Source organism: Sapajus apella, unplaced genomic scaffold, assembly GCF_009761245.1.
Source record: "Sapajus apella isolate SASKATOON/1434 unplaced genomic scaffold, GSC_monkey_1.0 scaffold113, whole genome shotgun sequence".
NCBI classification, from domain to species: domain Eukaryota; kingdom Metazoa; phylum Chordata; class Mammalia; order Primates; family Cebidae; genus Sapajus; species Sapajus apella.
In genome coordinates this window covers 2,401,083-2,412,215 of record NW_022437053.1, presented here as the reverse complement: position 1 = coordinate 2,412,215, position 11,133 = coordinate 2,401,083, and positions in this window count along the sequence as shown.

The following is an 11,133-nucleotide window of genomic DNA, read 5'->3' as shown; positions in this document are numbered from 1 at the left end:
CGAAGTGCACCCCTGCCAGTGAGCGGCAACAGAGTACTGGGTTTGGGAGATGTGGGAAATGAATGTGGCTGTTAGTACTGCAGAAATCTTGATTGAGCTACCTGAATCTATATTGATTTATTCATTCAGTCTTGATAGAGACTTATCTCTCCTTCACACTCTTAATTCACATTGTCCAGCCCCAGCTTCCTGTGATTCCCTGTCTGAAACCAGAGGCTGTCAAGGTTTTTGTGAATCTTTTGTTCTACACATGAACCAGAGATCTCTTTAGAACTTTCTGCAGCAAATTAGCAAATTAAGGCAACTTAAGTGGAGGTAATTTAAGTCTGAACAGTTATAGAATATAAAATAGATGATTAGGGCTCTCGGGCCTAGAGAGAATAATAGGCTGCAAGGTTAGAATAGAGAAGTAGCACAGCCAGCATCTCCCAGCCCCCAACACTCCCCTCCCCCAGCCTCTCGATGAATGAGGAAGAGAAAACAGGCACAAAGAAGACCCCCCTCAGTATACAAAGCCCACTATGGAGACCCCTCGATGCACAAAGAGGGCGTCCCTTTTCTGTCTTCCCCACACCGCACTCCGTGCTGCCTCTCACGTACAACCTCTTCACATACTCAGCCCGGACACCACATTATCTGAAGGGCCTTAATTTCAAGAGCTCTGCAGTAGGTTTATTGATGCGGGATGTCTTCTGAATCCCACGCAATAATTTTCTCTAGGACTGGAGTGTGAAATGAAGCTATTAGGGAAATAGTAGACGATTATGAAATGGAAGCAATTTTTCCAAACCTACAGTTATTCTTTTCAATTTCTGATACCACTTCAGCCCTCTGAGCCATCACTATGCAGGTTGTCTAATTAAAACTTCCTTTCCTTTCCTCTTTTTGCACTGTCTCTAACATATGTCCTACATGGTGCCCAATTAACCCACGCTGGTGCGCAAATACCCACACATATCTGTGAATATCAACCAGAGAAATGCAATAGGTCAATCATGTGAGGCCACAGGCAGGCTGTTCTGTGGAGACATCGTACAATTTGCCCATCACAACCTTAAACTCAGAGGGAAAGAACAGGGGGTAGATCAGGGAGGGTTAAAAAAAGAGACAAAAACACAAAAGCCAACATCCCCCCATCTCTCTGTGCCCCACCCCCTCTTCTGCAGGGAGCTGAGAGACAAAGGGGTGGCCAGTGCTCCTAGAAGTCTCTCCTGAGGAAAGAGGGCTCCCCGTTTTCCCCTCTCTCCTCCCCTACATTCTCCTTCCCAGCTCTTTGACACTGACTGGCTTTGTTTTCTGGAATAAAGCCAGTACAAAATGAGCTATTATACCAGATTCCCCTCAGACGACCCCTGCCTTCATTTCAAATACTTTTGCCTTGCACCTGGCTACAGGACTGAACATTAGTGCTACATCCTTTCCCAGCACTTTAGAAATAAAGAATGCAACAATGAGACCAAAGCACAAATGTAGGAACCTAAGGCATTGCTACCTGTTTTCTTCTTGCAGGCTTTAAGATGCTTTATCACTCTGCCAAGTTCTGAACTCACTCCTTCTCAAATCCCTGCAACCCTTCCATTCTGTGTAAAATAACACAGACAATGAGGGCTTAATCTTTCCCTGTACACCTATATCAGGGACCTTAGTTGTCTATTCCAAATTCTAAGGACCTGCAGTTACTCGTAGGAAGATTAATGAGATGACAGATTGAGGTAATTCTTGAGCAGTAAGCCTTGGGCTGGACTCGTCAGTAAAATAACAAAAAGTGGCACATCCGATGCAGGGAGCTGAGACACAGGGAGAGGAAGGCAGGTAGAGACAGGCACAGTCCATCAAGCATCTCTGCTGCTGCAACCCCCGGCGCTTTGGGGAGAGCAACCTGAAGGAGACAGTTGCATGAAGAAGCACAAGGAGGCATCAGGAATCCTCCTCCATTGCATAGGGACAAAACTGGCTATTTACTTCCCCAAGCCCAGTCAAAGGTACAGCACCAAGCAGTTGCCTGTGGACAATTCTGCTGTTGAGAAGAAATGAGCCATTAATGTGAAGCCCTGCTTATGTTTAATTTCCAACCAGTAACTGTGTATCTCCAAAATCTCACTTCCAAGCATCCTGATTTCCAGTCTCCACTTGCCACTCACATGCCCGAGAAAATCAGTGTAAGCAGTACTTTGATGCCTACTGAATTCCCATTCTTTGAGCATTTATTTTTATCTGTGTTTTCACTTCTTCCTAGCTTCACCTTTCTTCCTACTCCACACACATCACTTCAGCCCAGTGCATCCACATATGGTCTCTCTCTCCTGTTTTCTGCTTTTCCTAGCCCTGAGACTCAGATGGACTGAAGAAAAGCAGACAACTCTGTGTGTGTGTTTTACGTTTGTGTAATTTTTTCTATTGTGATAAAATACACATAAAATTACCATTGTAACCACTTTTACATGTACATTTTGCTGGCATCAAGCACATATATATTGTTATGCATCTTCAGATGTGCAGCATCCATCACCTTCAGAATACAATTTATCCTGCAAAGCCGAAACTCTGTACCCATTAAACAAGAACTCCCCATTCTCTTCTCCCCATAGTCCCAGACAACCACCATCCTATTTTCTTTTTTATGACTTTGTCTACTTTAAGTACTTCCTGAAGCAGAATCAGACTATATTTGCCTTTTTGTGACTGGCTTATTTCAGTTAGTATAATGTCCTTGAGGTTCATCAATGTTGTACCATACTTCAGCATTTTCTTGCCTTTTAAGGCTGAATAGTATTCCAATGTATGTATACACCATGTTTTATGTATCTGTTCAGCTTTCTATTTCTATGTATGCTTGGGTTGCTCCCGTATGTAAACGATTGTGAATAACAGTGCTATGATAACGGATGTTCCAGTATATTTTTGAGACCATGCTTTCAATTCCCTTGGGCATATGCCCAGAAGGGGAATTACTCGATCACACATAATTCTATTTTTATTTTTTGGTGAACTACTGGACTGCTTTCCACAGCAGCTGTACCATTTCACATTCCCACCAACACCATGCAAGTTTTCCACTTCTCAACATTTTCACCAACACTTATTTTCTGGTTTTTCTTTCTTTTTTTTTTTTTTTTTTTTTTTTTGATTTTAGAGTTGTCATCCTAATGGATATAAAGTGGTATTTTGTTGTAGTTTTAACTTGCATTTCACCAATTAGTGATGTTCAGCTGTGGTTTTTACCTTCACTTTTAAATTATAGTCACAGACTTCTGCAGGGGTTCTGACAGAGTGAATAATTCTGGACATGTACTACTTTCTTGTAAAAACAAGAACTTTGGTCAAAATGCATGAAACAATGGGTCTCAGACATTGAACAACAATTTTCAACATTTGTAAGGGGATTGAAATCCTACAAAGCATGTTTTCCAATATAAACAGTATTAAAGTGAAAATTAATAAAAGAAAGATGTCTTGAAACCCTCCTTAATATTCGGATATTTTACAACAAACTGTAAATGAAACATGTCAAAAATGAAAACAAGAGAAAATGAAAGTTAAGATATGTGGGTAAGAACTGTAAAAACCTCCCCTACTTCTTTTTGCCCAGATCCCTCAGAAAAGCAGAGGAATCTACCAAATGTAAGCCCTCTTTTTGCCTTTCTTATGGCACACACTTCATGAAAGTGTCTAATCTAGCCCTTCATCCTCATCTCCTCTCATTTTAGACAACGCGTTTCAAATTCCTGTTCCAAGTACTCTTATAGGTATGTACATTTGGTGTGAAATACTTTTCACTGTTGGGCACCATGGGCTGTAAGTGTGTTCTTTGTTCTGAAGAAATGTAACTTGGAAGTCCAAATTGGTATAGTACTTTGATTTCATACAAGGGTTTGGAGCATTTGCATCTACCACTAGACTGTATGCAAAGCACACTTGAGTCTCTTACTTAAGTCTCTATTCGTTTCACGACTCATATATGGTCCCCTGGAACTACAGTGTGATACAGTCTAGTCTGCTTGCCAGCTGCGTGTGAAACCTTCCCCTAACCCCCGACCCCAGGGAATCTGCCCCATAGCCATCTATAGTCTTGGTCAATCTTGTTGCCAGACAGAGAAGTTTTTGTTGTCATTTTGTGCCTCAGAGAGTGTTAGAGATGTGTATCAGTGATTATCCATCCAATGTTGTAGCTCCCACTGTCCCCTCATTTTGTGGATGAAAGTGGCCAACTCAAGTGAGCATGCTGGGAAGTCAACTAGCTGGTTTTGATTACCTTCTGATCATAAAAGGGAATTCTTCTGATGGGCAGGAATATGTCTCACTTTAATGTGTCCCTTAAATTCACAGAGTGACTCCTATGGAATCATGCCCCATACAGGAATCCCTTTAATAATTCAGTTTTCCCTTGCCCATCTGCCTGAACATTTGGCAAGGCCAATGCCACTGATTATAAGTGGGTAAATACCTAAACGTTGAGGTTCTTGCTATTGTTCAACTATTTCATCACTGCAAAAAAAAAAATCATGAAATTATGACTACTGGCCTGATTTGTTCTTATCATCTTCAATCAGAGTTTTTTCATCAGTTGGTCATAATGTGGCAGCCTTCCAAACAGGATATTGTTCGTTCACCTTGGAACTGCCATTTGTAAATAAAATAGGTTTGTGTTGGTCAATCAAGTGCTGTTTATAGGGCACCACTCATGCGGCAATAAAATCTTGCAGTTCCTTTAGTAGTTCAAACTCTGTCCCTAGAAGAAAACAGGCTACGTGCCCATGAATCTGATGAGTGGTGCCTCCTTGTATTCTTCTGAGTGCATGGACCTGTCTTAACCAGTTTTATTTTATTATGGAGCTTTTCTGGGCACTGTCTTCCTCATTAGACCATTTCCCTGACATTATCCAAAACATTATGACATTTCAAGATTATTTTATGCCCTTTATTCCAGAGGGTGGTTCCAATTGATGTCCAATAGCAAGCCACTAATTGTCTCTCAAATGGTGTTAATGTATCACCATGTCTGGAAATTTTATGGCCCCAAATCCTAACAAACACTGATGAGTAACACCAACAGGCTTTTGCCATAAGCTCTAGTCTCCATGAATGCAATTTGTGGATACTTCCCAAATTATATCTGAATGCAGATGATAAGGTTCCAAAGACATTGGGTGAACCACTTATTTTTTGCAACTCATACATAGCCTACCATTGTTTGGTCCTCAATTTCAAATTCTTCCTTTATGGAGGTAATTTTGTGGATATGAGCTAGCAATACTCTTGAATTGAAATATGCGTCATCCAGTAGCCAAACAACCCAACCAGGTGTTGTGTGTATTCCTTAATTACAGTGGGTAGATGGTGACAAGGGTATGGTTTGGATGTTTCACCCCTCCAACCCTCATGTTGATATTTGTTTCCCAGTGATGGAGGTGGGGCATAACGGGAGGTGTTCTGGCTATGGAGTGGATCCCTCATGAATAGACTAATGCCTTCCCTTGGGATGAGTGAGTTCTCATTTTATTAGTTCCCAGGAAAGCTGGTTGTTAAAAAGACCTGGACATCTCCCACCTCCACCCCTTGGCTTTGTTGCCATGTAATCTCTGCACCCACTGGTTCCAATTTGTCTTCCGTCATGACTAGAAGCAGCCTGAAGCCCATACCCAGAAGCTAATGCTGGCAACATTCTTCCTGTACACCTTGCAGACCTGTCAGCCGAAGAAACCTCTTTTCTTTATAAATTACTCAGCCTCTGGTATTCCTTTGTAGCAACACACACACACACACACACGCAGAGCAACACAGAGGCTAAGCATGGTGGCTCACGTCTGTAATTCCAGCACTTTGGGAGGCTGAGGCAGGTGGACTGCCTGAGCTCAGGAGTTTGTAACTAGCCTGGGCAACATGGTGAAACCCCAATTCTACTAAAAAAATACAAAAAAAATTAGCCAGGCATGGCAGCATGCACCTGTAGTCCAGCTACTCTGGAGGCTGAGGCAAGAGAATTGCTTGACCCTGGGAGGTGGAGGTTGCAGGGAGCCAAGATCATGCCACTGCACTCCAGTCTGGGTGACAGAGTGAGACTCCATCTCAAAAACAAAACAACAAACAAACAAAAACACACACAGAAAATATGTTATTTTTTCTTGCCTGTGGTATGCCACAGGTGGTCCCTGCTAAGGTTAGTCTTAAGAATTTTGGTCCAGGCATGATGGCTCATGCCTATAATACCAGCACTTTGGAAGGTGAAGGCGGGTGGATCACAAGGTCAGGAGTTCAAGACCAGCCTAGCCAATATGGTGAAACCCTGTCTCTACTAAAAATACAAAAGTTTGCCAGACATGGTGGCGGATGGCTATAGTCCCAACTACTTGGGAGGCTGAGGCAAGAGAACTGCTTGAACCTGGGAGGATTGTTCCATTGCACTCCAGCCTGAGCAACAGAGTGAGACTCTGTCTCAAATAGATAGATAAATAAATAAATAAAATTAAATAAAAATCAATCATTGAGGACCAGTCTTTTTGGATGTGTATGTATGTGTATGTGTATGTGTATGTGTATGTGTATGTGTGTGCATGTGTGCGTGTTGCCATTGAAACCATATCAACAGCGACTGCTAATGTTGTAGGTCATATTGCCTTATTTAAGGCTTGATTATCTATTGTTAGTTTCCATGAGCCATTCAATTTCTGGGAAACCACTCAGTATCCACATAAGGATATTGTACAGAGAACTTTTTGGTACCAGTTCTCCAACTGCTGAAATGACATTAATTAAAGTGGTAATCTCATTTTTTCCACTAGGTGTCTGTTACTGTTTCAAACTAAAAATCTATGTGAGTTTAGACAGTTTTATTGGTTCCCATTTAGAAAACCTGATTAATACTGACTGAGGGGAGAACTTACATGCCTTTTGTATTACAATACTAGTTAGGGTAACTATCCTTGATCAGACATGTTATTCACATCAATATTATATTCAGATAAAAGAGACACAACCATTTCACATACAATCTGTTCCTACTTCAATTTTTATTCAAAATTTTAACATAATATTAAACTGTTACATCCCATGTTTTTCCCTAACTTTGTGATAGTTCAACCACTGGTTTTGAAATCACAGTGCATTAGGCTTTTGTGTCAAGGAGCTCCCAAATGAGCTCTTCTCCACCCCTTGGCCATTTTACCCACACATGGGTATGTGGCTGCAATCCAAACCACAAGAGAGCTCCTCTACCCACATGAACACTGACACTAGCATAAGCAGTGGGCTGGAGACCTCGCAAGTGCATTGCACAAGAGAAGGAACTTGTTTTGACTCGTTCACACCCAGAGACCTAAGTGGCTGCCACAGGGTGTCATAGTGACAGCAAAGTCATTATGGGACTGTATTCTTTCCTGGGAACCACAGCCCCCATATCTCCACATCCTGGAGCTCCCACTGACATACTTCAGTTTCCATAGAGAGGACCTTAGTGGGCACAGCACTAACTAGACACAAAGGTGCTGTGATTGCTGTGCTGTCCCCAGTAATCTAGCTCACAGGGAGCACTACTCCTGGGGGAAAGGATGGCACAGTGCATCAAATAGGTGACCCCCGAGACCAAGAAACCATAGTACACACTTTCCAGAGCATGAGCACTCCCTGTATGGGTCTGTGAAAAGCTACTTCATCCCCAGCCATAGCACAAGGTCTGTTCTTGGCCTCATAAGTGAAGAGTGAGATCCTCTCCCACCAGCAGAGGACTCTGTGCTTGGGCTCATACATAGAGAGCAGGGTCCCTCCTTCTGCTCTGCACACTGCTGCACCTGAAGCTACTTCCATGCTGCTGAAGTCTGGGGCAAGAAGCCAGAGGGCTGCCTGTCCAGGTCTGTGGGCAGTGGCTGCATCCCCGCTGGCAGCCTGGGTTCCATGCTCAGGATAACGCGTGAAGGACAGAGCTCCTCTATGCACTGTGTGGTGCTGTGTTGCTGCTGCCATCAACAGCAGATTAATTTGAGAGCTGAATGTCTGGGGTTGTGGGTGGTAACCCCAAATCACAGCTACTGTGAACACCAAGGCCACTCAAGACCCACAGCATTTTCCCACCAATGCTATTGACATTGTTCACACCACACCAAGTTCCCAGAGACTAGAGAACCTGCTTATTCTGCCAAGCCCACTGCTACCACTACCAGCACCCAAGCAAGGCACCACAAGGCTGAAGAATCGGCCATCCTGGTCCTATTAATAACAGTGCAACTGTACCCAGCCCTGGGGCCCGAGGACAAGCATTTCAGCCCAATGCTGTTACCACTGAGGCATGAGGACTGGCCCACATGGCTTCCTTATTCCAACTCTCCACCCACGAGGCCAAGAAGAGACTTTGTGCTATGACTGGGGGTGGAGTCACTTTTCACAGACCCAAACAGGTAGTGCTCATGCTCTGGAAAGTGAGTACTATGGTTTCCATTGTCTCAGGGGCCACCTTTTTGATGTGCTGTGCCATCCTTTCCCTTAGGAGTAGTGTTCCCTGTGAGCTAGATTACTGGGGTCAGCACAGTGGTAACCTACCATAACCTACACTGGTAACCACACCCTAAATCACCAAAGAAATCAAATGTACCACTGATTCTGCTTACAGTCTAATAAGTTACATGTAGACCACACTACAGTACATGCCTAGAATCAAATCCTAAGGGCTTGCCCAACCAACAACATTGATATATCTTCAGGAAAAAGTTCTTCCCTATGAAGGCATATTCAAAAAATTTGAATAAGTGAGCCAAGTCTTAAATAGTTGGTTGTATCATTTCTCAATCTTCTTGGTAAAAGTTTACTTCCAATTACCAATCATAATGCAGCTTCTGTATCTTAACAATGGGTGATATGATAGCCATCCATGCATCAGGAGTGTTTAATTTCCTGGCCTGTTGTTTTTCCTTTAACAACAACAACAACAAAAAAGAAGACATCCATCATGTTTCAGTGGGTCAGAGTCAGCCTTATGACTCCCCCATATGGAACCATCTTGTGAACTGGGTTACCAAGACCATCCTTGGGCTCTGTGATTCACTAGAAGAACTCACAGAACTCAGAAAAGCTATTATATTTACAGTTAAGGTTTATTGCAGTGAAAAGAAACACTAAAATCAGCCAAAAGAAAAGGCACATGGAACAAAGTCCAGGCTAAACCAGATGGAAGCTTCCAGTTGTTCTCTCCCAGTGGAGTCTCATGGTTGTACTTTATTTTCCCAGCAAGAACATGTGATAACACGCATGACATATTAATGAGAAACACTCATCTGAGCTTTGAGTCAAGGGTTTTTATTGAGGGTCACTCCCACTGGCATGCAGCACCTGCATGACTAATGATGGCTACTCAGACTCCAGCTGCCCAGAGCACAATAAGACCTTCACCATAAATCATGTCATTAGCCTAACCAGTCTAATCAAACTAGTGTCATGTGATCTGAGGACTCAGGCATTAGAAAAACATTCTTATCAGGCAGAGCACTGCAAAGGCTTAGAGAGTGCAACTCCCACAGTCAGGCTGCGGGGCAGTTCAGAAGCCTAGCCTTTCTTGGAAATATTCAGAGTTAAGCAGCCTAGGCATAATGGGTTAGCCTTTTGCTACACAATCCCTAATAATGTTATGAATGCATCATTACCTCAATATAAAAATCAGACCTTACAGAAATGTAAAAGTAAAAGAAAACTGTACAGCAGCTTTTCTCATGAACATAGACTCAAAAATATTTAATAAAATATTACTTAATTTAATTTATAAATATTTAAAATTTCTATACTAGGACCAAGTAGGATTTATCTCCAAACTGTAAGGTGATTTTCACACCTGAAAATAAATAAATATAGTTTGCCATATAATAATAATATATGATGAATGAAAAAAATAGAATTATATCAGTAGATACAGAAAATTTGACATATCCAAAGCCATTTTTGACAAAACCTGTTAACAAGTTAGGAGTAAAAGAGGACTTCTTTAACCTGATAAAAAGCATCTATGAAAAATCTGCTGACAGCAACACATCTAATATAGACAATATTTTCTCCTTAAGATGATAAATACGACAAGGGATCCTCCCTACAGTCAGTCTACATTGTAGTCAAGGTCCTAGTCACTGCAATCAAGCAAAGAAAAAAAAAGCCATAATGATTAGAATATAAGGGATAAAACTGCCTTTATTTTTATATGAAATGTTTATTTCTATAGAGAATCTTTCTCTAAGGAATGTACAAGAACTACTAAAATTAATAAGTGAGTTTAGCAAAGCCACATAATCAAAGATTATACAAAAATGAAGTTTATATCTATATATTACCATTGGAAAGTATAATTTAAATACTATTTAGAATGGCATTAAATATATATATATATATATATTTAAAATGCTTAGTAGTAAGTTTAACAAGGTATGTGCAAGAGTTCTATGCTGAAAACTACAACACATTGCTGAAATAAACTAAGAATTATCTACGTAAGTTAATGGATGGGAAGACTAAGTTTTACTAAAATGTCACTTCTCTGAAATATATCCATGGGTCTACAGATACAATATCATTCAAAGTAAATTCCAGTGCTTTTTTTTTAGTAGAAATTATCCATCTATTAAATAGTTCTAAAATTTTAATAGAAATACTCATTTATATGGATAACCAAATACTTTCAAAAAAGCTACAGCAACTGAGAGGATCTGTTACTTGCTTAAGGACAGAGAAATAGATCAATGAGTCAGAAGAGTAAATTTAACAATATGGTCAAATGATTTTTTAAAAGAAGTGCCAAGTTAATTTAGTAGGTAAGGATTATATTCTCAAACAATTCTGAAAAAAGAACAATAAATAAGCCTCAAACTACTTTTTATACCATACACACATGAGATAACATATATCCCAGCCCTAAACATGAGAAAGCATAAAATCTTGAGAAAAAGTAGGAGTACAACATTATGATACCAAAGGAAATAAAGTTTTCATAGAGAGGGAACAAAAATGCAAGGCATTAAAGAAAAATAACAGATAGCATTGACTTCATCCAATCAAAAAAATGATTTTCAAATGAGTTAACTTGTTCATTGATCCTTTTCTGTTTAGAAAGGTCTTTTAATTTCCTTCATTTGAGAATGTCTTTTATCTTCTTTCCTAAAATGTATT